This window comes from Alligator sinensis, unplaced genomic scaffold (genome assembly GCF_000455745.1).
Source record: "Alligator sinensis unplaced genomic scaffold, ASM45574v1 scaffold98_1, whole genome shotgun sequence".
Taxonomy (NCBI): domain Eukaryota; kingdom Metazoa; phylum Chordata; order Crocodylia; family Alligatoridae; genus Alligator; species Alligator sinensis.
The window spans coordinates 533346-552908 of NW_005842058.1; the positions used below are offsets into that span (position 1 = coordinate 533346).

A 19563-nucleotide genomic window follows, 5' to 3' on the forward strand; every position below is an offset into this window, starting at 1 on the left:
ACCCCTGGGGGCGCCTTGGTGAATAAAACCTCACCAATTCCCTTCTGTGCCCCTGTGATGAACTTATAGGCAGCCACAAGGTCGCCTCTCAACCTTCTCTTGCGGAGGCTGAATAGATCCAGTTTCTCTAGTCTCTCCTCGTAAGGCTTGGTCTGTAGGCCCTTAACCATATGAGTGGCCCTTCTCTGGACTCTCTCCAGTTGTTGTTCACCAAGTCCCAGAACACTGAAACTGGGGGCGTCCACTGAAATTAGTAGGTGACAGGTTTAAAACTAACATGAGAAAGCACTTTTTATGCGACTTGTGGAATTCATTGCCACGGGAGGTGGTGAAGGGAGATAGCATAGCCAGGTTCAAAGAAGGACTGGATAAATTTATGGACGATAGATCTGTTAATGGTTGTTGAACCGAATGGTTGGAGATGTTTCCTTGGGTATCTCTAACCCTAAAATGGCAGATGCCAGGGAAGGTAATGAATAAGGGATAGATCTAGATGAATCCAGTGCAGTGATCTCCCTCTTTAGAATCCACTTCTGCCACTGCTGGGAAACAAGACATGGGGCTAGGGAGACCATTGGGTCTGGCCCAGGATGGCACTTCTTACGTTTTCACGTTGCTGTAAAATATATGATTCTGTGCCCTGCTGAAATATGGGAATGCAGGCAGGGAATTTGAAGGGACTAGGATGGATTAAATGAATAGGAGTTAAAAAAGTCTTTTATGGTCAACTGATCACAAAATAAACAGAGGCAAGGCACTGGCAGTGCCCTCATCTCCCATGTGCTTCCCTAGGGAACTTCGCAGGGTGTTTTTGGTATTTCTAGCTTTGTGCTACATAGCTGCATGTGAAAGCTTGAAGTAGTACTTTTGGGGACCCTTTAGGTAAATGTTTAACTGGACTCCAGGGCCCAGGTGTCCTCTTCCAGTCCTATGTTCACTCACATACACCATTCACACCAGTGCAAGGTTGTGGAAGGCAATGGAATCACTTCTGATTTGCACCAGCATCGACACCTGTATCAGAGCACCTCATTGACACCCGTGTTATGTCACAGACATCAAAATGAAAAGCAATTATCCCTACGTGGGAAAGCACAACACAGGGCCACCACAATTAGGCAGTAGAAGACCTGAGTACAGAAGCAGCGGCCCCCAACCAAACAATTTTGCACGGGAATAATTAGTACTGGCAAAAGCATACTATTTTGTTGTCCGTCTAGGCTGGGTTTGCACTGGGCATACATTGCTGATACTGGTATTCCTAATGCTTCTAATAGAGACATAGGCATATACCGTCATCTGTTTTGGCCAGGGCCTGGCTCTCATTGCATGGTAGTTAGCCCAAAAGATCCCCCATTTGGGTGAGCTCGCTAAATGCTATTAAGTTGCCACTTCTGCTAGTGGTATTTCCTTTCCTTGATTGGAAAACCAGAGCAGAGAAAGAGGCAGGGGCTACTTGCCCAAGGTCACCCAGTGAGTTAGTTTTCCAGCCAGAAACAGAATCCAAGAGATCTAGGAAGGTGCCCAGTACAGCGAGGGCCCACTGGGACCGAGGGATAGACCCTTCTGGTACCATCACTGGGGTTTGGATCCGTTTCTGAATGCACTGCTGAAAACCACAACGGCTGCAGCATGACCTAAACTGCCCCTGCTGGCGTTCCCTGTTCCCCTGCAGCTGCCGGCATGTGTAATTAAATAATTAATTATCAGTGCACCAATGGGTTTTACTGGCATGTTTACACTCCTATTACTGGTAGTAGGAATGTACTTAGCTTGCACTGGTGCAGCCCGGGAGCAGATGGCCCATCAAACCCCACTGCTTATTTTGTGCATGTGTGCGTATCTGCTTTCTTCATTTTACTTGTTTGCAATGAATTTACAAATCCTTTAAGCACGGAGAATGGTGCCTCCGCCCAGGAGAGACAGATGGATGCAGAGGCATTAGAAAGGCATTCAAAGCAGCTTTTTTGGTTAATATCTTTATATATACGGCTGCAAATGACTCATTACTTTGTTTGACACTCATGCCCTTCTCCCCTTGATGACTTTGCGCAAGAGGCATGCTTCAGCACTCCATTTCCATCTCACAGAAAATGCTAACAAGGTACAAGCGAGACCCCGATACGCAAATGGTGACAGCAGCCCAGAAGCGAGGTCGGCACGAGAGGGATTTATTTTTTCCCTTCTTCTGTGAGGTTTTATTTTAACCTTGCCTCTTGGGAGGAAAACATAACACCTGTAAGGCCAGACTGATCCTACAGCTCATGGAGAACTACAACTTATGTATCGAATTAGTGACTCAGTAATTATAAGGCCACTGCAATCAGCAAGTCTGACCTCCTGGATAACACAGATCATAAGACTTACCCAAATTAATTCTGGTTCAACCTACAGCATAGCTGCTAGAGAACAATATCCCATCTTGATTTGAAAACACCAACTCAACGGCTGAGTGTCTGTGGGCTCTTAACCACCTGTAATGTTTAGGAATAACTGCCTCCCTTTGAAGAGCTTGTGAATCGTTCGGCACTATTTGTTCTGCTCTGTGTTTGAGGAGCCACCAGGGAGCAACTTTACCTATGTGTGTATTTAGTAATCAAAGTTATCTGGAACCCAACTATGGTCTGTGTGGTTCTTGTGCAGGAAATAAAAGACACAACGCTTCCCTACCTTTTCCGAAGTCAGAGCCTCTGTAGCTATGCCCACTATAACCCTAGCAAGCCTCCCGCAGGAGGCCTGCAACCAGTGAATGCCTGGTCTTTCTGGGATGCTTACAGGTTGTAGCAGGAGGGAAAATACTATTGAATGCAACTGCTCCCAGAATTACATGCCACTCTTAAAGAGTAAAGGCAGAATCGGGCCCTTATGAAATAGTGGGCACCACTCTTAAGGAGTAAAGGCAGAATCAGGCCCTTACGAAATAGCGGGCACGTCTACACGTGCATTAATGCGCTTTTCATAATGTGTATTAAATTTAGCACCGCTTCTCAGTAGCTTATTCTACTGTGCATTAGCGTATTAGCATGTTTTTTTACACGCCGCTTTAATGCGCAGTAGAATAGACTACTGCACATTAAAGTGCATGTGTAGACGCACCCAGAATGTGCGAACACACACACACACACACACACACACAAGCACTTTTTGGTGTCAAGAGTCCTTTTGTCTTCTGCAAATATCATGCAATGAGTCACAGCAAGGGGACTCAGGGTTTGTGTGGGGCAGAGATAAATTTGGATCTGCACTTTGGGACACACTGCCTGCCGCTTTGCTTTGTTACAAAAATAAATGTCTATTTTGTGTTAGCTTTCTGCAAGGTCCCGCAAAGTCCTTCCGGCTCCAGCTCCAGTGCGCACATTCTGTCTCGACTTTAATAAATACACACACGGCCAGAAATTGATTTTCTAAAAATGTAATATGCACACAAAAACCAACATGTATAAAATATGTTGGTGTGCGAGGGAACAATTGAATTTCTTTCCTGGCCAAAAATCAATTCTAAAAGAGTATGTAAAAATACAATGGCACTAAACTCCAAATAATTAGGTGATTGTGCTAAGCGAACATCTTATTTAAAAATGGCTCAGCAGCATGCATCTGCAAGACACAATCTAATCAGAATGAAACAGGAAATGTAGCAGTTTCCAGGTGAGTAAGCTGAAATGCAGAAGTCATTGTATGTAGGGGGAAAAAAAATATATCAGGACTGGAAATGACAAGGGGAGGAAGGGAATCGGCTGTACCGACAGGAGTAATAACAACGCATTGCCATCATTATTCCTGAGTGGAAAGCACAGCGAAAAGAATAAAGGGAAACATGAAATTAAATCAAAGATGATTACCAAATAAATGGAAAAAGACCGCCTGTTTTTTTGCAAACCATGTTTTGGCAATAAACCTCAGCTGGAGGAGAGGCAAAGAAATAGGGAAGCACGGATGGAACCATACAGGCGTCGAGTACCCAGGCACCCAACAAATAAACTGAGATTAAGATTTATCGCCACCACCCCTTTCCTGAAACAGAGGAAGAAGAGCTCTGCTGTTGGGGCACTCAACAAGGACTCAGGAGAATTCAGTTCCACTTATAACTCTGCTACCGATTCCCTGTATGACTGCATAGCTGCCTTGATAGCCCTGTGGCTTGGTTCCCTATCAGTAACAGAAGGGAAGCAATCCGTCCCTCGCCTGTTGTTCCTATTTAGATTGTGACAGAGGCTGCATTTATGGATGCTGCCCAGCAGAGTGGAGCCCTGCTTTTGGAATAAATCTTATGAATAGGTCGCCAGTTCACACGATTCAATACACTGTCTCCTGCCATACAAGCCTAGACCACAGGAGTCACTGACTTGAGAATGCAGCAAGTTCTCCTTAGCCACCCTGGACAGTCTCTTGTAAAGCAATGCTGGGGTCAAGCCCCAAGCTCCCAGGAGAGTTGGAATGAAGCACCTGCTCCTCCTTTTTCTCATCATGAATTTTCCAGCTAGTGACCAGAACAAAATCCCCTTAAATGCAGGACTAATTACCCTCCAATGCCAAACCAGTATGCAGAAGGCTCAGCACGAACCACCCAGTGCATTCTCCAAAGTGCTTTCATTTGGGTAGAAATTTTCCGTATTTTGCCCTATAAAAACAGAAACATTTCTTGGTTTTTGTTTTTTCTTTTTTTTTCTCTCTTTTTTTTTTTTTTTTTGTAGTGGACATGCTTCTTTTTTTTTTAATATTTCTCCAAAATATATCTAGCTTGGTTCTAGCACTAGGCTGTTGGTCAGGCCTTGCTGGCAGAAGCTGAGTTTCATCAGCTGTTCGTCCTCATGGAAATGTTACAGCACAAATACTTAATACTTCTGATTGCGTCAGCCTCTAGCAGCTTGCATCAGCACTTGCAACAGCCTACCGCCTGCATACAGCTGAAGGATCCGCTCTTCATGCAGTGCCAAGCACTTGTGCCGTCAGCACTGAAAGTCCAAGTTCAAATCCCACTGAGGATGTGCCTTCAATGCAAGGTCCAGGTTTATTCTTCCTCCGCCTGCACTTGCCATGCTCCTCTCTGCTCTTTATTGCTAGGGATATTTGCACCAAGTTATTTTAATCCTGAGCAGTTGTGCCACTCCAGCTGCTTTGTTCCCCTACCTGTCTTCATGTTCCTTTAGCAGCCTCGCCGCTGCTGTGAAACTGTGATATTACAAAGCAAGCAGATGACTTTAGGTAGCGAACAGGCACTGGGACCAGGTGTGAATATTTTTTTCTTTAAAAAGAAATAAATAAATAAACCCCAATGTGCATGCACGTACTAAAGCAATGAAGAACATGAAAGCAAAAAGCAGGTATTTGATTATAATGAAGTCTAAATAGGCTGCTCTGTTCAAAATCAAAAAACCAAAAACCAAAACCAAACATCCACAATGCACCAGCTGCTTTTGCAAACTTCCAGTCCTCAACTGCTCCCACCACAAAGTTTAACAGCCTTCATAATCAATGAGTGCGGGAGCCCTTGGTAGGTTAGAATCATTCATCTTTCCCAAAGGGTCATTTATCACAGGTGGCAGGTGTGTTTGGGAAAGGGAAAAAAATCGTGATTGAGCAGCCACCTTTTCTCCTAGTTAGGGCGCAGCTTGCCTGTAAACCTGCCCAGCTACCTGGTCCTCTACGTTAACATCTGCCGTGCAGCTCAAGGACAACAGGCCTGATCCAAATTCCCACTGGGGTCAGTGAGTCTCTGTAAGTAAACGGGAGGCTTTAGACTGCATTGGGTTTTAGATGAGGAATTGCTGTGCATGTGCATTTGCTCTCCCTATGACTGTCTTACTCTGCTGATGGAAGGTCTGATCTAGCTTTCACCAAAGACACAAGTCTCCAGGACATCCACAGCCCATTGATTTTGATGGACACAGGTTCAGCATGTGGTACACAAAGAGCCTGCAGTGTCCATTGCTTGCTCTGGTGCTGGGCTGGCAGAGCACCATGCAAAACTGAGCTCTGATTGCTCAGTACCTCTCTCCTCCTCCCTCAGGCATTGCCTTCGTTATTTATCCCGTGCGATTCTTCGGTGGCAGCAAGGCGTTAAACCTCAGGTGCAGAAATGCTCGTGCATCAATGAGTTCGCTCAGGACAGCCCTGGTGAGTGAAGTCTGCAGAATGGATACAGCCCCAGACGCATCAGTGCTACCCTCTCCACAGTGCCCCTGCTAGTGCATATCGACTTCGGGGAAGTATTCAGTCTCTGAGCAAGTCACTGCCTCCACTGTTTTAATCTTCTAGGTCCCTGGCACGATTATGGAGCAGCTTGCCAAGTGAACCCAAGTCATTCCCAGCTGCTCATGAGGATGAGTTTTCACAGGGGTCTCACTGGCCCAGTTCTGTACCACGGAGCTCACCCCTGCGCAAGGTGCTGACTTTCAGATGGGGAGGCATTAGGCCTGAACTGGACTTCCCTTCTCACCATCTCAGCTGAAAACAGGAAAGGGAGGGTTGATTATAGCAGATGAAGGAAGGGAAAGTCCCCTACAAAATAAGGACAGTTTCTCTGGCACCTCACACCCAGCTTTGTTGCCCCCAGGACTAAAATCCAGAGCCCACCCCAATTTATTTACAGCTGCTGGGGAAACAATAAGGCTATTAGCCATGCAGCTCCTTGCAACTCATGTCCTATATAGCCCATCTCCCAGGACAGAGAGTGGGGAGGGAGCTGGGACTTGACTTTATAGCCAGGAGTGTAATGTGAGCCAACAACGGAGTTAAAAAATAATGAAATGCAGTTCTTATCGGTTCACAAAATGTGTGTGTAGTGGGGAGAAAAAAAAAATCCTCCTCTTTGCCTGTGTCCCCATTTTGAGCTTGTTGGCACACTGCAGCTGTTAAGAGAAACCGAGACGTGTTGGCAACAAAGCGAGTGCGTGCACGTGCGTGCAAGCATGCGAGTCCTCTTCCAGAGGGGGGTCTTTGAAGAGGAAAAGTGAGTAATTGGAAGAGAAAGAGAGAGAGGAACCGCAAGGGAAGAAAGGAAAAAAGAGGCAGGAGGAAAGAACGGGGGAGGATGTGTTCAATCCCAGGAGACACGACTTTACCTTCCTGGGTTCAGATTGTCGTTGCGAAGAGATTTGCTGCATCATATACTGACTCATCAGCCCTATTCTCTGTCTCGGTGACGGAGCCCAATTTTCCCTTCGCTTGCATGCCAGTTGGACATGGATGTAGTGCCTCTGAACAGACTCTTGCACCTAAATGTTGGGTCTCACAAGTCGCTGGGTTTTATTTGCTTTGCACACCCTGCTCTGACTGTTACAACACACCCTATGCCCAAACCTGTCACAAGTCTCCGGCTTAAGGGGCAGGGTCTGAAGTGAAGTTGCAATGACTCTTCCTAACTGCCCTGGATGCCCCCGGGGCAGCTAGGCAAAACAGTAGCTTTCACTTGAAGTCACAGCTCATCCAGGCTTGCAGCTGCTAGGATCCCCTTAAGAGATCACTGCTGTCCTAGCTAACGTCGAGAGTTAAACCCAGCAAGCTCCAGAGCTGAAAGCATGAATCTCTACAGCTGGAGCTAAGATCCAGTTACTCCAGCTGAGAGCAGTGTCAGACCCATATTCTCTGGGGATTAGGACATAGCAGGGGACTCACAACACATGCTGAGTGGCAGGTTTAACTTACACAACACCCCTGCCTCTCAGGACAGACTTTGTCCTTACGGAGACCGGGTGATCTTAGCAAAAAAGGACCTCCTGATAACCAGAACGGGGCCAGGAACAGGGAAGTTGTCATTTATTCCCTACCACCCAGAAACCCCAGCCAGGGAGGCTGATCACATAAGACAAGCACAGGTCAAAAAAGACAGTTGCTGCCTCCAAAAGTTTAAATACCTGGACAGACAGGGTGGTTTTGCAGTGCTGTAGATGCTGCCCTAGATCTGTGAGGGAAGCTGAGAGATGCTCACTCAAAGGACTGGCAGGACAGCAGGGTCCTAGTTCAGGTGACGGAGCCAGCTCTCTGGGAAAGACTCTTTGGAAAGAGCTTGATTTCTCTGGCACAGAGGTGAGGCGACGATCTATCCCTCAGCTCAGGCAAATAGTCTGGATACTGCATCGGTAGACTGGAGGACCCAGGAGAGGGCCCTTCCAACTCTACACTTCTGCTGCTCTACTTCTAAATCCACCTGGATCCTCCCCTGGTTTTGTCCCTACATGTTCTCCCTCTTTCCGGGCACGCTTCTCTAGGGACTTGCCCTTCCTTCCATTGCCTATATGTTCTCCTTTTGATTTTGAGGCATCCAAGCAGCTCCTCCTTAGCCACATTGGTCTCTTGCTGCTCTATTTTGCGTGTCATCGTGTTGGAATAACCTCTCGTTGAGCTTCCAATCCTGCATCCTTCAGGAGCTGCCATCCTTCCCAGACCCCTTTATCCCTCAGTCTAGCAACTCATGGGGCCTACCCTACCTTCTCCGAGTCGCTTGAAATCTGCCCTTTTGAAATACAACATGTTCCTCCGGCTAACCTTCTCATTTTCCTTTCTAAGAAGCCTGAATTCTACCATGTCACCATGACTTGTCCTGGAGTTTCCCAGCACCTTCATATTGTCAACCAGTTCTTCCCTATTGTTCAGAATAAGATCCAAGACAGATGATGATCCCCTAGTCGTATCCTCAACTCTGTGGAACAGAAAGTTATCCTCCACACATTATGAACTTTGTGGACAAGTGTAGATGATGATCCCCTAGTCATATCCTCAATTTTGTGGAACAGAAAGTTATCCTCCACACATCAGGAACTTTATGGACATGTATATATGTCCAGGTGTGTTTGTGTGTGCATGTGCACTTATTGTATTAGCCTTCCAGCAGATACCTAGAAAGTTAAAAGTCCCCATTAGATCCATCTCATAATTTTTGCATAATGTTGTTATCCACCTCTTCTTCCTGACTAGAGGGTCTATAGCAGACCCACACCATAATATCACGGCTGTTCTTGTCTCCTTTTATCCTCACCCAGATGCACTCAAATTTGTTGCCTTCTTCCTCTTGGACCCAGGAACGGGCATATATTTGTTCGACACAGTGCAGTACTGCCTTCTTTTATCCCAAACCCATCCTTGTGAAAAAGAGTTTATCCCTCAATGTTGATGTTTCAACCATAGGAATTGTTCCACCGAGTCTAATGCCAATTAAATCAGTGTTCCTTCTTAAGGCTGCCTGCTTCACACCTCAATTAGCTAGACAAGGCCTACCTGCAGCAAAACACTTCACATGTGGCATGTCTACACGTTGCCGTGCTTCCTTTTGGAAGTGCTATAAAGTGCAGTGCAGCGCAGCACGGGTGGTTCCTGCACCACGCACACGGTTAGATTTCACCGCTACATCACCATAGCAGGGCACTATGCTACAGCGATGTAGACACACATGATCACTGCGCCACCATAGCATGCCATACGGTGACGTAGCGCATCACTATGTCGCCGTAGGAGGACATATAAATGCGCCCATACAGTTGCAAATGCACATCATTGCAAAATGCACGCTGCAAAACAAGCACTAGTCAAAAGTGGTCATGACAAAACAGATACCCCCCAAAATTCAAGGATTCACCCCCATCGACTCACAGAAGGTAGCCTTGCTACCAAACAGCTGCTCTGCTTCTCTTTGCATTTCTCAGGCAAACCTCCATGTGTTTGCAAGGGGCTGCCTTTGGTAAGGTTGCCTGACTAAGCCTGCCTGGTTCACCCCTCAAGCATCTGCAGTAGCCCCACATGAAGAAAAGCACACCATGCGTAGTGGTGGGGTGAACACAAGCACAGGCAGGTGGTCACCACAAAGGAGGCGGTGCTACTCAAATGCACGGTCGCCACAAAACCAGCAAGAGATAAAGGTACTCACCCCACCCAAACAGGACTAAGGGGACCGAACCCAAAGGTGAACCTAAAAGTGAGGATCTCAGCCCCTCTGTTGGGGTCAGCATGCAAGAGAAGTAGGCACTGCCCCTCCTTCAGCTGTACTGGCTCAGTCATCACCAGGCACTATCACTGTCTCGAGCCGAGCACTGCATTCAAGAGAAAAAGTGGAAGAAATGCCAAAGCAGAAATTATATGAGCAGAAAACCAGGGGTTTAGTGGCAGCTGGATGGGGTAGCTAAGATTAGCTCTTAAATAACTGTCCCCATCATTCTGCAATCTGTCTATCCCTGGAAACATAAAACCTCAGTGTTTTCTACCTAGGGCTGATTATGTGAAGGTCAGTTTTGACCTGTACTCTCCAAAAACATGCTGAGTCTAGCGGGGCTCTCCACCTCATTTCCTATGCATTGAACTTCACAAACCTGGAAGACTTTCCGACAGCAAGACATGGGGATTTGGCCATTATTTCTCTCTCTCCTTTTTTTTTCCCCCCCTCCTCCAAAAGAGGATTATGGGTTGCACCTATTAATTTTAGTCCTGAAGCACTGAATGGAACTTTTCCTCCTTGCCGAGTGTTTTATAACTTGGGTTTTTTTTCCCCCAAATCCCCTCTCTGTCTGGAGCTGCCTGAGAGAGAGAGAGGGAGAATATATGTGTGCGTGTGTGTTTGTCTTTACTTGGACTCAAGGAGAAACTGTTGACAACAGAATAAAAAAGGGGTAGCAGCATGACCTAAGCAATCTTCTTGGCTCCCAGAATCTCCTCCTGGTCATGAGGCCTCCTTTTACATGGTGAGCAGGGATCACAACATATTTTAGAGATGCAGGTTAGCGTAAAACATACAGGGTTACTAAGGCACAGAGAAGTCAAGTGACATGGCCAAGGTCATAGCAAGCCAGTGACAGGGCCCTGCCTCCAGCCCTCACTTTTAGCTCCTACATCAGCCACTATCTCGCAGCCGGTCCTTCTTCTGAAACACAAAGTCTTCACAAGACTGAGGTGACATTACCACTGTAGCCAACTCCTGAAGTTCAAAAACCACGAGTCAAACACGATGAGACTTTATAAAGAACGCATTGTAAGGTCTGTTTGTTTGCTCCCTGTCTCTTGAACATTTAAAGATCAATTTTTTAAGCTGATCTCTACCATCCAGCATGCTAGAAAATCTTTTTTTATATGACAGACCAAATGGTGCATTCCCATGCCGGTGCCAGGGACGGCGGCTTTGTTCTATGCTTACTCGGTGCCTAACGCAGTGGCGTCCTGGGCGCTACAGCAATCCGAATGATAGTTTGGGATGCTGCAAGGCTTCATTGCAGGTGAAGATCCAAGCCAGGAGTAAAAGCCAGGACTCTCAGCCCAGCACACAAGCTGCTAAGCTACATATCTAATATGCAGTGAAGTTAAACGCTCCTGCGGTTCAATTAGCTTGTACCTGGAAGTATGTGGCTTGGTGCATTTCCACCATCAGCACAGGTCACATCCCTCAAGCCACTTCAGCCACTTTGGCCTCAGTTACTGACCCCAAGAAAAACCCCTAATCTAACAGGTCTGACGTCTCATGCCTACCACAAAGATCAAGGCTGGGAATGTACTGAAATTCCCTTTTAGGAGACAAAGACATGTGCTACAGGTACAACTCCAAGGTACTATGGTACTCTGACACCAACCTGCATCGTTACAGAAGAGTCTACATTAAAAAAGAGTCCATTATAAGAAGAAGAACAGCCTTACTAGGAAGCATCGGGCTGGACCTTGGAGGAGTGGGGATCAGTTCTTTGCTCTGCCACCGACTAGCCATGCGATTGTGGGCAATCACTTTGTCTTCTGTGCCTCAGCTCCTGACCTGTACAGTTGGGATGATCATATTCCCCGTGTCAATTTAGACCATAAGCTCCGTAGAGAAGAGATTGCCTTACCGTGCCTGCGTGCAGCGCTTTGCACAACGAGGGCCTGATCACAGTTGGGGTCTTCAGGCCGAGTACAAAATAAATCACAAGAAGCTTTGAATACAGCTGGTGAGAGGAGAATTACCAGAACTGGAGTCCTATGCCAACTGCGAACAAAGGGCTGGCTGCAAACCCGCAAGGTTAATTTGGCAGCCTCAAGTAGAGGAACCTGCATCCAGTTCATCAGCACATGAAAAGCACAGGTTTGATTATTTGCACCTGCACGAGTAGCACAATGCTGCCAAGTCTCCCTGCCCCAGACTGCCCAGACCTCCCCTCTCACCTGGTCACTGCGTTCCTCTGTTTTCCTTCGGCTCCTTCCATGCAGCCGCTCCTCAAAGAGCTTCCTGCAGGCAATGTGCTGAGAGAGGCAGAGCCGGCGTGCTGAGCTTTGCAAGGCAGGTATCTGTAAATGTCAGCAGTTGCCTTTATCTAGGCATGTCCAGGTAAACTCTTCTGACCAAGAAGCTGACAAGGTGAAAGTAGAAGAGAGGTGAGCCTGCTTGCTGAAGAGGGAAAGTGGATAATTAGAAATGGTATCGCTCAACTGCTGGGCCGTCTTTTTTTTTTTTTTACCTCTGGATCACTCAAGGAACTTGTCAGACGAGGCTGCAAAATGCAACCCAGCGTCCGCTGCTATTCACCACTCCTGTCTGGCCCCAGCGCCCCTAATACAGTGAAGGCGCCTGTCCATTAAAGGACCCCAACTTCAGCAAGGCAAATGGGAAGCCCAGCAGGACGCCCTGCCCAAGCAGGTGCCCGATAGGTCCCTGCCACAGTGTTTCAAATGGCAGCATCAGAGGGAAAAAAAAAGGAAAGAGCTCCTTAATAGCATTTGCGCCAAGTGCTAATTGTCACCTAGCCAGCAAAACATTGCCAGTATTACTAATGGGGCTGAAACAAGACAAAATATTTCTATAAGGTTATGTGGTGTGAAAAGACAAATGATGCCTCTTCAATGCGCTGAAGAATGAGTGTTCAGAGGTGCCAGTCTGACAGCCTCAGAGACCCAGACTTCCTAATTATCCACAGTGCTGCAGAGCGGGACCAGCGGGGGCAATGATACCGCTAGCTCGCTGTCAGAAAGGATGGCCTTGGAGCACGCAGTGTGAGCCAGGGTTTCTGTGCCTGCCTCCGTGAGCAGGATGGTTACCTGCAGTTTCTTTGCAATGGCCACCATCCTCTCCAAACACACCCAGGGTCGCAATGGGCACCAGGAAAACTAAAGAAAAATCAAAACAGAACCACCAAGGCTCTGCGAATCAGGCACAGATGGAGAACAGTAACACAGGCCCAACAATGGGGCAAGACTGCTTTGCCCGTCTTCTCTATCCAGACAGTGAGCTTCTTGGAACGGAGGTTACCTTATTCTATCCCTAGTGCAATGCCCACCATCCTGGAGCGGCTCCAACTGCCCTATCACAGTCACAGGGAAAGTCTCAGCATCTCATGTGCACCCATACGCTAAGCCCTCAATGCCACGTTTCCCCACGATAGCAGGGGTTTGATTACACTTCTTTTCTTTTAAGGGGCACTGTCGGCTAATGCTGAGCTCATTAGCACCTGTAGAGTGCTCTGAGAACCACAGATGGATGGCCCTATATATGTGCAAAGTGCTATTAAACCGTATGAAGTGCCTCTACCCTAACCCTCCAGGACTATCATTTGGGCTCAGTGAGTTGACAATGAACTTCTGTTTCTTGTGTAAAGGGAGAATCCAGCCTCCAAGGCATAGCCATTCCTCAGCCTCTCCTCTGAAATGGCTATGATGGAGTGCAGGGTATATACACCTGGTGATGCTGTTTTCAGTGCCATGCTCACGAGGATGCGAGCTGAGGTCCACCATCACCCATCTGAGGACCCACTGAATAGTTATCAGACGGGAATGCCTTCAGCTGCGTATCTGCTTGCCCCTATCTCCATACCTGTTCGTAACGTGGGGTATAAAATTGCGTGCACACATTTATATCGTCTCTGTTCTTCCACCCACCTGCCTCAGTCATACCCGGGGTATCTGCTTGGTTTGAAGCTCAGCTCCTTGTCCTCTGCATTTTCTCAGCCCCCTGGACCTGCCTGGCACTGTTGCATTCAGCCTCATCTAGTGTCACATTGATTTCTTTATTTTTTAAAAGGAGCACAGAGAGAAATCATTGATTGATGGCATAGAGCTGAGAAGCAGAGCGGCGTCAGGAGGACCGGATTTGGAGAACAACTGAATCAACATCCTGAAGTAGTGCTTGTTGTGGAGTCATGTAACAACATGCACAGTTTGCAAAAATCTATTCTACGCCGCACCTGATACAGCACATGGGACGAGACGTCTGGGATTGACAGAGGACTCCACTGACCTACTTTGGAAAATGCATGAATGAACAGAGAAGGGGAATGGCCAAATATAGGAAAGGCTGGAGGTACTCACAAGTCTTTCACTGAAATGTTATTTTGATGGAAAACACTGGTTCTGTTAAATATTCAAAAAAATAGTTTAGATTTCAATGACATTTTATTTAGAATAAGAACTGGAAGGGGAGGGGGAGGGGTGGCAGTGTTAGGATGGCCTGTCTTGACAATTTTTGGAAAGAAAAGTTCTGCTTTTTCATTTTAGAATGACTTTCCAATGACATTATTTTATATAAAGAAAAGATCAAATACAAGATTTCAAAAGGTGGCCATCAACAAGGAATGCCTTCCTTTTATTGAAATGAAATTCATCCCAACTATTTCCCAAAATTGTGCTTTCAGGGAAATTTCCCCAGTTTGGTTTGGCTCCATACTGGAATGGACAGCACCGTGGGGTTTGCACTGCAGCCTAGCTGCCAGTGGAAAAGATCATACCAGTGGTTTTCAAACTTTCTGAAATCATAAAATCCTTTTATATCACTTCTGCAGCCCTACCTCGATCCTCAACTGACTCGGGACCAGGTGACGAGCCTAGCCACAGCAACGTAATACCGCCTGGCATGCTCTGCTGTGATCCCCAACCTCTCTGAACACAGTTTGAAAACCACTGGTTTCTACCAACCAACCTTCCTGGTGCAGCTGCAGCTGAGAAGGCAGAAAACAGGGCTTTTGCTGGTCTGGCTAAACCTGGCTTGGCATGCAAGATGAGCTCTGCTGGCAAAAGCTCCCTTTTTTTGCTGGTAGCATTGCAATGTGCACTTGCGCTTTTGCTGACACTGCCATGCTGCAAAGCAATATCACACCCCTCGCTGACGTAGCTCTGCCAGAAGGACCTTCTAGTGTGGGTCTGCCCTTAAGTAAGTGAGGATACATCAGCACTTCTCATCTCTCAGCCTCAGAGTATTTCAGTGTCATCACCCTGCCCTGACAGATGGCAATAGAGAAGCACAGCGGCTTGTGCAACATCACAAGCAAAGCCAGGCAGAGAACCCAGCTGTCCCGAGCCCTACAGAGGACACCACCCACTGCTCTCCACAGCAGGAAAGGCAACAGGCATAGAGTGCTGTATTCCCTGCCCTATTTTCCCCTCCCGCTCCTTTTTGCCCTCGTGCCACAGACATATGGAGCTGCAGGGCAGGCCACGGCAAGACCTGTCTACACCATGTCCGTGCCACATGCAGGGGTGGGACCTCGAAGTACATTGCACCTACTCGTCCCATGCCACCAGTGTCCAATCCAGAACAAAGCAATGTACCTTTCTTAGAGCAGCCTGATGACCCTGCACCTGCAGCAATCCCAGGACCATAATCCCAGGGATGCTCTCCGAGTCTCTGTCTTAGACTTAGTCCTGGGAGCAATGCTGGGCACTCCCAGGACTGCCTTAATGCAAGGGAAATGGATGGACTGGGAGTGAGTGGGCAGGGCCTGTCCCGCAGTGGTCTCAGGTGAAGGTGGTACCCACTGCCCCAGATGCTGTAGCACGTGTGCCAATTAGCTGCCGAGGTTCTTTGGGTAAACGTGATATCTTTTCTTAGACCAACTAAACAGTCGGCTTGCACCTAAGGTTGCTCTAGTGCTGTCCCGGTGCCTCATCTCCAGGATTTGCCACCGCAGCGAGGAAGGGAGGGCAGGGTGCTCAGAGCTGCTGCTGGGCACGGCAGGAGGTGGAGAAGACATCCCCCCACCCCCTGCCTCCCATGGAGGTGTTTTTTTTGTGGGCTGCTTGATAGGATTCTGCTCTGATTAAAATGTAAAGTGGTTGTTGGGTCCTTGTTCACCGGGCAGCCTATAAATCCAATAACGATTGATTGATTTCATTCCCTAACTTTTACGCCCCAAGTTCCGAAGCCTGACAACAGCGAGCACAGCTGCGTAGTGCAGGTTTTATAGAGCCTTTTACTTCTTACACTGGAGCTTGCGAGCATAAAAGTGAATGAAGTCAAGAGAGGGGAGCCTAGCAAGATAAAAACCAGACCCCACATAGGAGGTTGTGTGTATGCGTGCGTGCGTGCGTGCGCGTGCGACAGACTTGGCAAAGATTTATTCTCACTTCCAGCCAAGCTGCGATGAGAGGAAACTGTCTGATGACAATATTCAAATGACTGTGATTGCAGCTGACATGCACACTCCATAAAAGATGAGCTTCTCACTTCTCTGGGAGGCTTTTTTTGGGCCTCCTATCCTGGGGCTGTGGGATTCAGGAAAAGTTGTTTGGCAGCCATGCAGAGAGTGGAAGAGAGCGGTCTGCTGTACTGTCTCAGACCCTTGTGGAAAAAAATCACAAGCCTGGCATAAGATGCCCTAGCAGCCAGAGATTGAGGGTGGACAGGCACCAGGGCTTGGCACATTCATCAGGGGCAATGGAGCCTTTCACCTCTGCACCAGGGTGGCAGATGCTCTGTCCCTGCCCTCCTGCTCCATACATGCTACCCCAGAAATGAGGGGGGTGAGGCTGCCCAGAGTTGCCTGGGCATGCTAGAGACCCAGTAGACCTCATTCCCCAGGTTGATGTGTAAGTTGTGGCCACAGCTCATCCAGTTCCTAGTTCTCCCTATCCCAGATGTTAGCACCTCTTCTCGCATTTATCAGAAAAGATGGCCCCAGAGGGTGCATCTACACCGCAGTCCTGGGGTACATCTACAGCTTGTATAGATAGACCTGAGTGAGCTATACGCAAGCTTTGGAGGAGCAGAAGTCACCAGCTCCCAGCTGCATCGTTGATACAACATAGCTTTATAACTCAAAGGAAGCAGAATTTGAACCGTCAGTGACTTCCATACGATGGAAGAAGTCCCTTTGTAGCACTGGTTGGTGCATCTCATCTTTACCAATTTCATTACCCTGCACATCAGGAAATCTACATTCATCTCATTTGGATTGATCCGTGTCCTTGGGAGGCCACTGTCAGCAACCTAAGGCCCAGGTCAGCTACTGGCTGGCAAAGATCAGAGGTGCGAGTATCAGACGGCACCTCCCAGGCTGAGAGCTGGATGAATGACAGGGGCGAGGGAAGGGCTTGCTTTAGCAACAGCAGGCTGCACATCTCTTTAGGAATGCAGTCAAGTTTCTGGGAAAGATCACACAAAGTTACTTGCTTGATGCAAAAGGAGTCAAGCCGCTGCTTGTTGTTCCCTGAGCAGCAGGCTGGTATTCTAACTCCCACACCCACCTTCATGAATAAAGCCATTTCTCCCCCTCTACCTCGTAATCTGATGAGGGAAAGGTCCTTTTTCAGGCCGTCTCTTGGCAGGTGAGATGAGGATCTCCAGAGGGATCAGACTGCAGGGCACATCCAAGGATGCAAATGCTATCTGTGGAGCAGGAGCATAGAGAGAGTTGTCATAAGAAAGCCTCATCCCATGGCAAACCTTCAAGCCGTGGTTGCAAAAGCGTGTCCCAAGTCTGACAAGTCAAACAGAGACGAGGCCAAACCAGCCCGTAAATCCTAACACCCATAAGCCTTGCCTTGTTTCGTATTTCTTGTGGTTAAGACACTGGGCTGGATTCAGAGATGATGTACAGTGGCCTTATCAAAAGGGAGCAGGGCCATGACTGCAGATGTTTGAAGCGGGAACGAGAAGTGAATTTGTAGGGACCTGAGCAACAAAGGGAAGGGAAGATTAAAAAAGAGCGCAGGACAGAGCACAGGGAGTGGATTCAAGAAACCAAGTGGTAGCAGAGCTGTACAAGTTTGTTTCCAGACTAAACACACAGCACAAATCCCATGATGCAGTTTATTACAGACGATAATGGGAGTGCATTCAGGCCAAGCCAGCCACCCACCTCTCTCCAAGCATCACTCAGACCCTGGCATCCTCCGCCAGGGGAAAGACGATAAATTTTCGTTTGCAGCCTCTCCACCTTCATCAGCTGCTTCGCTACCCCCGGTTGGGCAGAGTCGGGGATTGGACTTCATTGTGAGCTGCTGCCTGGAGAAGCTGCCGAGGAAGCGGTGGTAAATATATAATCTCCGATAGTCAGTGCACGGACTGAAAGTGGGGGTTGCCTCCAGCTGCATTGCTGCAAATGTCCACATCTGGATGTGTGTGCGTGTGTTTCTGCGAGCTAGTCAACAGATGTAGGTCTGCGCTCATACCCGGGGGTGGTTTATGCTCCTGCATTTGTGGGCCTGTCTGTATGCTGTTGCCCCTGTGCATGTGTGTACATTCGCATGTCTGTGTGTGCGCTTCGTTCTGCTCACCGAGGGAATCAGCAATGGGGCTGTCAGTGTTTGCTGCTTGGCAACAATTCGGGAGAATAAATAACAAAGCTTTGGGCCTGCTGTAGCACTTCTCAGCAGAGGCTCTGAAAGCACTTTAATACCATTCACTCCTCAAGGCTCGCAGAACCCCTGGGTACGGGGAGGGTGAGCCCTGGTGTCTCCGTTTCAGAGACAAAGTGAGGGATGGAGAAAAGTAACTCATTTAAATTGGTATCTGAGCTGCCAATAGAGCCCAGCTGTTCCTGCCTCAAACACTGCTGGGCCAGCTGTTCCACTGGGTGAAGCTGACCTATCGAAGCCAGAAGATACCGTGGCGTTAAGAGAGTATTTTAGCCATCCGAACCCCCGTGTTCTTCTGAACCCAGCTGTACTGCAAATGGGTACGTCTTTTTTTCTGTGCAAAATCAAGACAGCAGTCTAGACTGGCCCCCTCCAGGGAGCGTGGGTTTGAATGCATCCCTGCGTTGAGCAACTCTGTCAAAAGGTAGCATGCTATTCATTGACAGTATGGCTCTGACAGCCTTGCATGCCCCCCCGTGAGTGCCAGAGCGTCAACCCTGTCCCACGTTTTGGATGGGGGATGAGCAGAGCATCTCTTAAACCCCCTGGGATCTCAGGTCTGGATTAGACTCTCCCTGGCCTAGGCTTGATGTGTTTTTCCAGTCCTGCGCTGGGGGGCGGATGAGGAGGAAGCAGGCAGGCTTAGGAGTATTTTGTTCTTGACGGAAGCGCATCTCTGAGCATTCTTGCTCGGTCTTCTTCATTAATCATGCAAAATGCAGGTTGTAAGTTTTAATTACCAGGAAGCTGCTAGACCTGACCACATTTTGTTATTGTATTAAACAATCAGACCCTGATAGAAGCCTTTCCCCAGGCCTGCAGCTATTCATGCGAGTCCATGCCTGGCCTGCAGCTATTCATGCAAGTCCACACCCACAGCTTCCAGATCCCTCCACAGACAAAGATGCATGCGTGTATGCAATTCTGCCAATGCATTTCAATGCCAACCTGAAACACCATTGCTATTCTACTCCTGGAGCCACCAATCTTGTGAAGAATTGTTCCAACTCTTTGAGTTGGTCTAATAAAATATATTGGATTTACCCAAAGAAC

At 47.9% G+C, this 19563-nt stretch overlaps 1 long non-coding RNA gene across 2 annotated transcripts in view; it reads right to left on the reverse strand.

The window, feature by feature from the left end:
- LOC102379111 overlaps nucleotides 1–19563 on the reverse strand; it is a 156443-nt gene that overhangs the window by 632 nt on the left and 136248 nt on the right. Inside the window, exons 6-7 of one of the 2 annotated variants that reach the window (XR_323762.2) lie at nucleotides 17430–17539; nucleotides 12112–12296 (exon numbers count right to left, since the gene is read on the reverse strand). This is a non-coding gene — a long non-coding RNA (uncharacterized LOC102379111). Of the gene's footprint in view, nucleotides 1–12111; nucleotides 12297–17175; nucleotides 17296–17429; nucleotides 17540–19563 lie in introns of those variants that run through there. The other variant, XR_001357979.1, reaches the window with a different exon arrangement.